We start from the raw sequence: 12,883 nt of genomic DNA on the forward strand, positions 1-12,883 counted from the left end.
CTTCAGATGATTAATGCCCTGCACTATGGATTATGGTTTGTAAATTAGTTATATTACTGTGCAAAAGAACAAACTTACATGAGAATGAAGAGTTTTTGACCTGAACAACTTAAACACAACTGTTTTGTTCAAAAACTGTCAGTTTTTGGATCATCCCTTCTCAGGGAGCAGAGTGAGATTGTAAGAGTGCAAAGTTGATAGGAACCATTGATAATAATCTAACACAATCTTCAGCTGATTTCTATTGTATCATGTTAGAGTGCCCCCAATTTTTTATTGGCATTGGAAATTAAAATTACAGGACATACCTGTGTCAATGAAGACTGTTATTGATAAGAACGGCAACTGTGCTATGATTATATAGACTACACCTGCCTGACATAATTAGATATCGCAACAAACGCCAACACAGTATTGTTTATACATGGCAGTTACTTAATATAAGGAGATCTCAAAACTAATTACAGTATTCACTGTACCCAAACTGGTTATATTGAAGTGTATCTACATGTATATTTGTTCAGTGCTGGGACAGATAGCAAATCTGACAAGACCATGAGTCCTTCTAGGATATTTGGCCAGAGATACACAGAACATAGTAACCACATTGAGACATATGGGGCAAAGAGGTGAGTTAATTTAAATACACACTTAGACCTGAGAGATACACTTCACTAAAAATGGTCATGATCTCATCTGACAGGCTGTCAGTCACCTGTCATACCTTAACATGGAATCCAATGTATACAAACCACAATGCATTTTGATCCTTGGGAGATTCTCCCACCTGATCTCCCCTGCATGTACACTTGTTTTGAGATTGAATAAAGGGTTGTTGCATCCAATCCAAGGGGGCTCTTCAACAACAATATTCCTTCCTTTCACTATATTTGTATTCATTTCAATAATCTATACAGAATTTTTAACATTTATGGTATAGATATTATTGCAGTACTCAAGATCCATATTATATTAAGTGAGATTTAAATATTTTGTTATTATGAACTAAAATACCAAATCTATATGTTGCTATCATGGATTGTGTAATATTCTTCCAAACCTAACAACTGTTGATGGCAAAATGATTAATGTTCTGTACCGTGCATGGTAATATGGTTTGTAGTTTAGTTATACTACTATGCCAAAGAACAAGCTACAATGAGAATGAAGAGTTTTTGATCTGGAACATTAACTCTGTTTCTCTTTTCACAGCTGCTACCTGACCTGCTGAGTGTTTCCAGCATTTTCTGTTTTTATAACAGAATTTTCAGCTTCTACTGTTTCTTGATTTTCATTTTCTTCTACCATGAGGAGGACTGAATAGTACATCTAGAAGTTTGGGCATCCTGTTGGATGATAAGGCAATGGTTTCTACGCCAGACTGATGAGGCCAAGTGTCCTGATATTGATGAGCTGCCTCTTATTCTGCATGACATCTGGTTGAAGAACAGAAGCCAGAGTAATTGCAGAGGTGGAGTAGCTATGTTAGAAATGGAAGGGTGGGGGATAAACAGGCCACTCTAAATGAAGCAAAAGGCTTCAAACATATAGGCATTTCTTCATATGTCGTATAGCCAAGCAGTCACTATTCTGAGTCATAGGCTGTCAAATTTAGCATAGACTTACCTTTCACATTGAAAGAATTCTGAACTAGATGCAGGAAACTCAGGTGCATGTTATTCAGGAGACTTCCAGTGTTATCTGTGTGGAGTTTGCACATCCTCCCTGTAACTGAATGGGCTTACCCCGCATACTATGGTTTCATCACACATCCCAAAGACATGCTGGTTGGTAGGTAAATTGGCCACTGTAGATTAGAAAAGGTAAGTGGCAGGAGAATCAAGGAATGTGAGGAGGAGTTGATGTGCATGGGAGAGAGAGGGGTTACAAGGAAGTAATTAGGGGATTGCTCTCGGAGTTGGCACAGACTCAATAGGCCAAATGTCCTCTGTCTATTTTGTATGGAATATGAGAAACACACTGCTTGGTGGGAGGACATTTAGACTTTAGCATTTTATTATTATGAAGTAAACTTTGTAATAAAAGACTGTGAATCCTTCAATTTAAAATAAATTGGTTGCTTACACCACAGTCTTTGAATTGAAGAAGGCTTAAAGTGTTATAAAGTAGTTGAACCAAACTAATAAAATTGATTTTAAAAGAAATTATTGAGAAGAGTTCCTTGGTTTAAGGTGCTCAGAGCTGTTTGTTAATGAAAGCTGTCCTGATGTTGAACTACTGTTAGTTTCTGTTAAATGTTGCCTGGAGTTACAATTCCATTTTATGTGCTAATTATCATGGAATGCAATGTAGTGGGAATTGGTTTATAAGACATCATTCTGTAAGTATGAATAACCTGAAGAATATAACTCATCACTTTTAGCATACACAATTCCCCTTCAGTCCCCCTTGAATAAGTGTCAGGAAAGACAGGCTTTAGATAAAGTCACTTTGGATGCATTTGCACTACAACTGGAGCATCAGTGCAAAGTTGTTCTGGATTCACAATGACACCAGTCAGATCAGCCCATGGCCCATGCACAGGTAAACTATTGCACAAACTCTTTACACCAATAGCAAACTTAATGTAAATGTACCCTGATATTCTTCCAGTACCATGTTAAAAATTAATACTAATTAGTTAAAAAAAGATTTAGTTTATCATTGAAAGATGAAAAAATTATCAAATAAAGAAAATGGTTTACAATGTTCGCTAGTTTAAATAATCCTCATGAGTTGAGGATATTTGCCATTTTTACCGCCCACCATGACTCCTTTAGATCATGATTCAATCTCAGTTTTAAACAAATGATCTATACTCGGGACATTTTGCGAATAGTAAATCATGGAAGATCTCCATGGACTAGATGTATGTCTAACATCTCAGAAAAGAAGTTCCAATTTTGAAGACAATATCATTGAGGTCAATGTTCTCTCAAACGTGCGCACACACGCACACGCACACGCACAGAAAACCACAAACAAAATCAATCTGGAAGGAAGAATGCACATGAACCTAACACTGTTTTTGCTTGGTGAGTTGCATGGTGTGTTGCTCTCATTCTTGAGTGGGGACAGTCTTCTTACAACATTAAAATCAGGGTCCCATAATGCAGTTCAGAGCCTGATTTAAATGTACTGCTGACTAAGTTTCCCACAACTCCAATCACAACAGACTGGAGGAAGCAGGGAAGTGTCTCTTCAGCACTTCTTGTGCACCAGGAGGAGCAGTGGTGTTCTTCCTATTTCTATGCCAATCACAATTTCTGTACTGCAATGAAATCACCATCCCACAGAAACACCTACAAACGTTTCGCACTTCTGACTGCTAGCCTCTGAAAACACTGACCAAACCTTGATCTTTTCCTGACCGTCCACCCTAATTGCCTGGTTCCAATGATCCCACTCACATCACCCACCCATTCTCTTCCCTGAGCCTCCCCCTTGATTGCTTGCCACTGATGCAATCCCTCTTTTCCCCCACAAAAGGCTAATCCATACCAGATATCAACCCCACACAGACACAGAAACAGACACAGACATCCACCAAACAGTGGTCTTTACCAATCCCTGGCCGTGGCCTTTTACCATTAGCTGTTCTGCCTGGCAGCGGAAGTGCCAAAATTCCTCCTACTGGTGGATACCAAAGCTGTGAATTTTCATTCCTTGAGTCTGTCCAGTTGAGTTCCAGGTTCATGGCAACACCCCGAATATAGATGGTAGGGAATTTAATATTGGAAATCCCATTCAGTGTCAAAGTGCTCAGATTCTCATTTGTTGGAGAAGTTGCCTGAACTTCCGTGAGGCAAAATGTAATTTGACAATTATTTGGTCAAGCCTGGGTATTAGGCAGGTTTTGATGGACGTGGTCGTGAATCAATTTCCTATGTTAGGAAGTATGATCATGAATACTGAATAATTATCAGTAAAACCCCTTACTAACAATATGGGGGAAAGGTTCTTAATGAAGCAGCTGAACTAGCATGCTGTCTTAGCCAGCAATTACCAAGATTTGAGATGATGAGCTTCTAATAATCATAAAAATCTCCCACCAAACCATCAAAAATCTAATGCTATAGGTAGGTATAACTCCAGGCAGTGGAGAATTTTATACCTGAGTTTCTATTGACTTCAATTATTACAGGAATACCAGGAAAATAAATATTTTTCTCTGTATGTTCACATGCTCTGAAATAAAGCAGCTTAACAGTTCATACCAAGTATCATCTCACCAATTGCTTAACATGCAGAAATTAAAGAAAATATATATGAAAAACACAAATATCAATTCAAGTCAACAAAGGAATGTTCTTTAAATGTGCCTGGGATATCCAACAAGTAGATGTTACACATTGTGAATCAACCTCCACAAAAGTGAATTCTTCAGGAAGAAGTGCTGCTCAGGAAACCAACTGGCCCCAATGAACACAGGATGGCAAATCTAAATCTATAACAAATTTGTAACCCAAATGTACTGGACAAAAATATGATGAGTAAAGACAGTGAACAGCAATCCTTTACTGCAAGACTTAAAACAAAACTTCAAGTACACCAAGCATTCCTGTTAAGGAAGTATTTCCAAAACATTGGATGTCCTTGTAAATTCACCATGAGGATGTAAGTTCCAGACAGTCTGCTTTGTACACATTTGAAAAGATGAGCGTTTTATGCTGGGTGTTGACTGACAGCTAATGTATCTGAAGCACTCAGATCATAAGACCTGCCACAGAAAAGGCAGAGCTGGGATCAGATGTCAAAGTAGTCTTGTCTATTCTTTAACTAAAAAAAGATTTTCTTCATGGTATTTACACACAAGACAGGAACGTGAAGGTTTAAATAACAAGATCAACAGACACTTCATACTTTACAATAAGTAAAAGCATCTAAATTAAACTTGCTTTCTCAATCTCTTGGAAAGATAATGTATATTCTTAAATTTTAAGTGGAAGTACTGAGAGTACAGAAAAGGGCCAAAGATCAGTTGCAAGTCTGAGCAAGAAAGACATTTATAAGAAACATCCAAAGATATTATAATTTCAGATACGAGCCACCTGAAATTTGAGTAGCCTTAATTTGAACATGTGGAGCAAAGGATCAAACCCACGTAGATGAACAGCAACTAACCCCTCACTGTACAGGGATAAATAAATTGCACTAGAACCTAAATACACTTAGGTTTCCAACCTGTGACCACCTACATAAACAACCTAACTGCAGCAAATAATTGATCTATTAAAAATCATATAATTTTCCAATTATATTAAAAATTGAATACTGTCACTTTTTAGATCACAAATTAAAGCAAACCCTCTATCATGCACTTGAAACTCTAATACTTTGGCAACTTTTAAATAACAATTTATCAAGGTAAACTACTGGTACAGTGGAGTTATTTATAATTACAGGAGCAGGAATTTGTAAATAAGATTAAAGCTTGAAAGGCTCATCTATATAATTCCTGGTCAGCCTTACTAATTGAAGAATGTCTTTGCTCCATAATTAAAATAACCAATTATGTGATTATAACTAAATTTTATGTGGAATTCAGTAAATGCTGGCAGTCATGATTGTAATGTTAATTGCAAAATTCAATCAAGTGTGACCTGATACAATTTTACACTAACCAACAAAGATGTAATAAAATGACTGACTTCACAATATGTCAGCTCATAGTGGTAACAGATACGTACAACAATCTTAATGAGGATGCATGCTATTTCATTGCTGTCATTTCCCTTGCCTAGTTAATGAATCGTAAGCTAAAAGTGAGATGAAAACTGATATAATCACACATTATTAGGGCAAGAAAGAACAGAAACAGAACTTCTCTCCCTTAGTCATGAACTTAAAGCTGGAGGATACAGAAGTTATGTTTTCAATATAACTTTGAACATCAATTTCCTCCTCCTCTACATATGAGAAATAAACATTGTTGAATGTACTTTCAGAGCTGGAAATTAAAAGTGTAAATGAATAATAAGCACAGATATTAGCCCAGCAATACTGTTGTTCCAGTTACTTCTGCAGGGACATCAGCTCCAAAATTAAGACTAATAAGATAGAGATTAAATAACTGATGGAAGATATTATTTTGTGCATTATAGGAACCATAGACCAAATCTAATACTGAGCCAGAGAGTAAACCCTACCCCTTCTCACCAACCACCAACACTGGTTTTTCACTAACCCACCAGAGTACATACACAGATATTCATTGCTAGGTCAGAAATAGTCAAAAAATGTGAATAAAACAGCAGCCAAAAAACACACAGGAATTCAATACACTCCATCACAGCATTTCATAACAAGATATAAAACACTGTCCTGACTAAAGGCACGAAGTCACTTCACTGAAAATTCCTACCTGAAATCATAGGCAATAGCAATAGGGCCGGTACAAAGGTCCTTAGTTTTTCAAGCCCTAAAAATAATCACCCTGTGATTATTTTTCTTACAAGTATGGCTACCAAAGCAATTAAAAAACTGGAGGAAGATACATCCTCCCAAACTACTTGTTTACAGTTTGCACTATCAAGAATTGTAGAGCTTTTGCTTGTTAAAAGTGCTGAAATCATTAGTCTGACCCTTGTGCAATCAGCGCAATTATGTCATTGTGCTGAATGTTATGACTAGGGACGGAAATAAAGAAGTTAAAAAATAAATTGTGAGCAAGAAACAACTCCTTAAATTTTAAGATAGCTGTGAATACAGATAAGAATGCACCTTGCAGGAAAGTATTAAATTGGGGCAGGGCAAATTATGACAGTATTAGACAGGATAGTTAAATGGAACAGCTGTTTTTTGGGTAAGTCCACATCTGACAGGTCGAGATTGTTTAAAGACCAACTGCACAGAGTACAGGACCAATATGTTACAGTAAGAAGGAAGGACAAAGATGGCAAGTTAAGGGAACCTCGAATGATAAGAGAGGTTATGAATTTAGACAAGAAGGACGAGGAAGGATGTATAAGATTTAGGAAGCTAAAATTGAACAGGGTCCATGAGGAATATAAAGAAGCTGGAAAAGAACTCAAGAAAGAATTGGGAGAGCCAGGAGGGGCCATGAAAAGTCCTTGGCAAGTAGGATTAAGGAGAATCCCAAGGTATTCTATACATATATCAACAGCAAGAGGTTAACTGGGGAGAGGATTGGACTACTCAAGGATAAAGGAGGGAACATGTGCTTGCAAGTGGAGAATGTAGTTGAGGTCCTAAATAAGTACTTTGCACTGGTATTCATCAAGGACAAGGACATGGAGGACAGGGAGATCAGTGTGGAGCATGATAATATGCTAGGGCATTTTGAGATAAAGAAAGGGGTGGTGTTGGGATTCTTGAAGAACATTAAGGTTGATAAGTCCCCAGGGCCTGATGCGATACAATCCAGGTTATTGGGAAAGGCAAGAGATGATATTGCTGTGGCCTTGACAAAAATCTTTGTGTCCTCTCTAGTCACAGGTAGTCCCAGAGGATTGGTGAGCAGCTAATGTTTTTCCTATATTCAAGAAGGGAAATAGCAATAATCCTGGAAATTATAGGCCAGTGTCTCTTTGGAAAAGCATGGCCTAATTAGGGACAGTCAGCATGGCTTTATGCGGGCAGGTCGTCTCTCACTAACTTGATTGGTGACCAAGGTGATTGATGAGAAGAGAGCAGTGGATGTTGTCTACATGGATTTTAATAAGGCATTCAACAAGGTCCCTCATGGTAGGTTCATCCAAAAGATTAAGATGCATGGAATGCACGAATACTTGGCCATTTGGATTCAGAAGTGGCGTTTCCAGAGAAGACAGAGGGTAGTGTTCGATGGGTCTTATTCTGGTTGGAAGTCTGTGACTTGTGGTGTTCCGCAGGGATCCGTACTGGGACCTCTGCTGTTTGTGATATATATAAATGACTTGGATGGAAATGTGGATAGGTGGGGTGGTAAGCTTGCTGACACAGAGATCAGCAGCATGGTGGATAGTGTAGAAGGTTGCCAAAGGATACAGCAGGATATAGATCAGTTGGAGAGAAATGGCAGATGGTGTTTATTCCAGGCAGTGTAAGGTTTTGCACTTTGGCAGATTAAAAGGAAAGCACACAGTTAATGAGAGGACCCTTAACAGCATTGATATACCAAGAGATCATGGGGTCCAAGTCCATAGCTCCCTGAAAGTGGTCGGACAAGTCGATAGGGTGGTATAAGAAGACGTGTGGCATGCTTACCTTTATTAGTCAAGGCATTGAGTTCAAGAGTCAGGAACTTCTGTTGCAGCTTTATAAAATGCTGGTTAGGCTCCATCTGGAGTACTGCATTTAATTCTGGTCGCCCCATTATAGGAAGGATGTGAAGGCTATGGAGGGGGTTCAAAAGAGGTTTACCAGGATGCTGCCTGGATTAGAGGGCATGTGCTATAAGGAAAGGTTGTATAAACTAGGGTTGTTTTCTCTGGAGTGGTGGAGGCTGATGAGAGACCAGATAGAAGTTTATAAAATTATGAGAGGCATAGATAGAGAAGCGGTATCTTTTTCCCAGGGTCAAGAAGTCTAATATTAGAGGGCGTGTATTTAAGGTGAAAGGGGGAAAGTTAAAAGGAGATGTGCAGAGCACATTTTTTAGACAGAGAGTGGTGGATGCCTGGAATGTGCTGCCAGGGGTGGTGGTGGAGGCAGATACAATAGAGGTGTTTGAAGCCCTGAGATAGGCCCGTGAATGTGCAGAGAATAAAGGGCTATGGATCATGTGTAGGCAGAAGGGATTAGTTTAGTTAGGCATTTAATTACTATCTTAATCCTCTGCTGTACTGTAATCTGTGTTTTAAACCTTTCCTAAATATGTTGAAGGCTTAGATCTAAAATATGTTAGTAATAACCTTACCATTTTGCACTTCATGTTAAATGGTAATGCTTATGAACAATTTGTCAATTTTTTTAAATTTGGATTGTTTAATGCACAGAAAATGATATTAACTGTTAATATTTTTGAGAGACTCCTTCTCAACCATTCTTACTGTGCTGACTATTTTAAATAAAGAGTGTATTCTCCTTTAATATTACTCATATTAACAGCAGTTACTACGAAAGCTCTTCCTATACCAAAATACACTATACTGAGGCATATGCTTCAAAGACTAGGAAGAATTCTTGTGTCTTACACCAGCAAAAGATCACTCACTAAGCACTCAGACACATTAGATGTGAGAATAATATTCTGCTGGTACAGGGCACAAGATGCTTTGAAGCACAGATCTCTGTATGTGTCTAATCAAGTAAACACTAACAACTCTATACTGATAGGTGTGGAGTGAAAGAATGTTTTGGCAATCAGTACTAAAATCAACTAATCTAATGTGGCACTATTCTTTCATCACAGCAGGCAACTACTCAGACAGAAGACTTAATGCAGATTAAATCAATAATGGTCCAATACACCATTACTGGAGATGTGCTGACCTCTTGAAGGTCTATTTGCTGGAATGGTATTATGGAAAAAGTAAACTTTGTTGAAGTCAGTGATTAAGATAATTAAGTTGAAATTTCAAATTCTGCCATTAGTATAGCTTTAACCCTTTACCCAGCGGTAGTGGAATTCTTTAGAAAGGACTTCATTGATTCATAGTATCTTTGTTGTGGTTCTTGATACAAGGACCCAGATAGCATGTCATAGTATTCTAGCAACTTTTCCTTCAACAGATTACAAGGATTTTTGAGGAACCACTTCAAGGGAGTGACAGTGGCTTTGGAGGGGCAGAATTTGCTGTCCACTCTGAGTGCCACTCCACCAGTGGGCTTCATGTTGCCAAACAGTTAGCTCAGAATCACTCATGGTGAGAGGTTGCAACTGGATGTTATCAGTCAAGAGTTCTGCAAGATTAATCTTCAAGACTATCTGCCATATCCTCCATCACAAGGCTCCAGCAGTCACAGGGAAGACTGCAGCTTTGCACAAAGGTAGGCAAAAGCACAAGAAAGAAATATGCTCAGGGAATGCCAAAGGGGAATTAGCTGATGTTTAAATGCTAGTTGGGCTGGATGGATGAAATGGCTGGTTGGATGGATAGAACTGGCATGGCTGGATTGTTGCAGTTCTATTTGCATTATGGAAGTTGTGTGCTATAGCTAGTGACAGATGGTGGTCATGTGACTTTCTCATTGTATCATAGTCCAATCAGTTGGGATAGCTATGCAACCTCTTCCACTGCTCATCATTCACCATGAGACTGGACTGAAAGAGATTGAAAAGCCTACAAAAGACCATCACGAATCTCAAGACCAGCACTAACAAGTGCTGAACACATTGCTCAAGGCAGCCTAATCTTTGTGCATTGGTCTGCTCTGTGTCATACTGCATTGAAGCATGGCTTTTGTTTTCAGGATTAAGTCCACCAGGTTCATTTGTTGCACATTGAATCAGGGGTGGTCTACACAGGATAGCCCTTGTCAACTTGTGGTGACCTTATAGAGGCTCAAGTATTGATCGTAAATTAAGTGCATCATGACTGCTGTCTGGATACCAGGAATTGACTGACATGACATGCAGTGTGATCACATCTCAGTGCAGATCCCTTCTGCAGTACATCCCCAAGATGACATGCAGCAACCTCAAAGCTACACAAATTCAGTTCATAAGGAAGCTTTAATCTTAGTGAGTGAGTGCTCGACCAGCTTCTACCTTGCATAGGAGAATGAGACACATTTGCCTCTCTTGGAACACAAAATGTCTGCAACCTCCATTATTCAAACTAGAAAGAGCTTGGCATGTACTAGTTGATGGCAATAGTTAACTACATAGCCACTGACAAAATGTTCTCAGGTGACACAGTGGTTGAAATAATGTGTGCAGCAGATAACCTACATGAATCAGGACCTCCACGGGGAATTACATCCACCTTACAGTAAATCATATCCACCTCATGTATTGTTCCTCACTGTGTGGGCATGGGAAAATGTACAGTCATGGATAGGAGTTTTTGTTGAGAACCCTTTTCCCCTTCCTCATCAAGCAGTTTATCTTTCTCTACTCCCCCTCTATTCATTCTTCCATGTTGTGCTCGATTCCCAGGGGATGTTTACGTGAACACAAATTCTTGGAAATAACTTGTCATTAGCAAAGCTCTGAAGTCAAGGCAACTTCTCAACTCTGGACACCTCACTTCCTGCAGACTTTACAGAATTCTGGAAGCACCTATCATTAGTCACATCAAAGCAATGTTCAGTAGAAATGAATCAACAAGCAGCATGAAAGTAGTTGATGCCCACCTTTTTTCATTTAACCCCATTACAGGAGATGCATAGGAATGAGGTTTTCATTGGTCAGGCGAGGTAAAGTTACATGGTTACATAACCTGCAGTTTATAAATCTGTAGAGATTGTGGGATGGTGAGGAAGTAAGCAGGAAGATTGTATGGAGTATGTCAACTTCAATGCTTTCAGCCACAGCACAGGTGATAGACTCGGTAATGTCTGCTCCAGTAATGGTCAGCATTCTCTTCTCCAGTGTGGTGACATACCTATCCCCCTAGTTAGCTGCTTTTATCTCCAATTACATATCACCTTGTACTGCAAGAGTTGGGGATTTATGTCATACAAGCTGTGGATGTGACACTTGCAGCAGTGTTAAGTGTGGGAGTGTGCAATAAAATGTTTGACCATTAGGTACAAGATCTAATTACTTGATGGACATTGTTGATTGGTGAGTCACAGGAGTATGGTACATTGAGTAGAATGTGAGACAAGTGATGAAGATGTATTCATTGACCTTGATCTTGCTTGTAAGGTCACTGAACATCTGATAACGCTGCACCTTTGGGCTTCACCTGCACAGTTCTATTCTTCTAACACTTCTTTAGAGGTGTTTTACCCTTGGAGGACATCTGTGCACCTCCCCTACCAAAACAAATCATGGAGCTCACCCTCTCCCATGCTGTACCATTAGTCTTTTGGAAGTTTGGAATAACCTCCACAATTACCTCTACCATCTGCTGCAGCTACAACACACCTCCTTTTAAGAGGTGCAGGTTGGCTTTCAGCAGTGTAGGCTAGCTGGATCTAGTGACAACCACTCATGAAACCGAGCTCCCTGCTGAGTCAGAAGGGTAAGCCAAAGCTTGGTTAGTGCTGGCTCATCGCTGGGATCATTATAATGGGCAAGAAGCACAAGTTTGGAGTACTGTCTGCAGTGGGTCAAGTGGGCACTGATGACTAGACCATTCCCAACCCTGCACCCATTTCTGAGCTATCCAATTTGGCCTCTCTTGCTTTCTGAAAATACATTGCTCTTGTGGTACAGATGTGGAGTATAAAAATCGGCCCACATTTGCTTTGTGATAAGCAGATCTGTGAGCAGATAGTGATTAATTCAATTTTATGTACATTTAAATAACAACACCTGGCAGTATTTTATATCTCCAGCCAAATCTATTTTTGCCCTTTATCTGTCCCTGGAATTTGTTATTTCATCTTAATGTCCAGTCATTGATTTAATAGTGGCTCCCAAAATCACTGGATTAGGAGTTAACTCTAATTCTACGTTAAGAGATGAAATATGAAGTCAATGCTATCGGTTTTACAGCTGTCTCTAGAATACATGATAGTCAGTGTAAGTCTATCCTTGTAAACACTTGTGCTATTTAATCCTTTTAATCAGAAGAGTTGCAGCCAGTGTCACTCTAGTTGAAGATAACCCTTCAAGTGAAGAAGTTCTTTGTCATCTCTGTCATGAATAACTGATCCCTTATTTTGAGACTGTCATTCCTGATTCTAGGCATCCTAGACAGGAGAAACATTAACTTTGCATCAGCTCCCTCATGCCCCTTAAGAAATTTGTGCACTTCAATTAGTTCACTCCTTATTCTTCTAAGCTTAAGAGAGTATAGGCCTGGTCTTATTAGTTTTTCCTCAT

At 39.1% G+C, this 12,883-nt stretch overlaps 1 protein-coding gene across 3 annotated transcripts in view; it reads right to left on the reverse strand.

Moving 5' to 3' along the window:
* Positions 1-12,883, reverse strand: part of LOC127578441 (transcription factor EC-like) — a 102,852-nt gene that overhangs the window by 59,287 nt on the left and 30,682 nt on the right. The window contains exon 1 of one of the 3 annotated variants that reach the window (XM_052030462.1): positions 6,365-6,402. The exons of the other annotated variants lie outside the window; for them this stretch is intronic. The gene's annotated coding sequence lies outside the window, so the exon portion shown is untranslated. Of the gene's footprint in view, positions 1-6,364; positions 6,403-12,883 lie in introns of those variants that run through there. 3 annotated transcript variants of the gene reach the window in all.

This window comes from Pristis pectinata, chromosome 15, assembly GCF_009764475.1.
Source record: "Pristis pectinata isolate sPriPec2 chromosome 15, sPriPec2.1.pri, whole genome shotgun sequence".
Lineage (NCBI taxonomy): Eukaryota > Metazoa > Chordata > Chondrichthyes > Rhinopristiformes > Pristidae > Pristis > Pristis pectinata.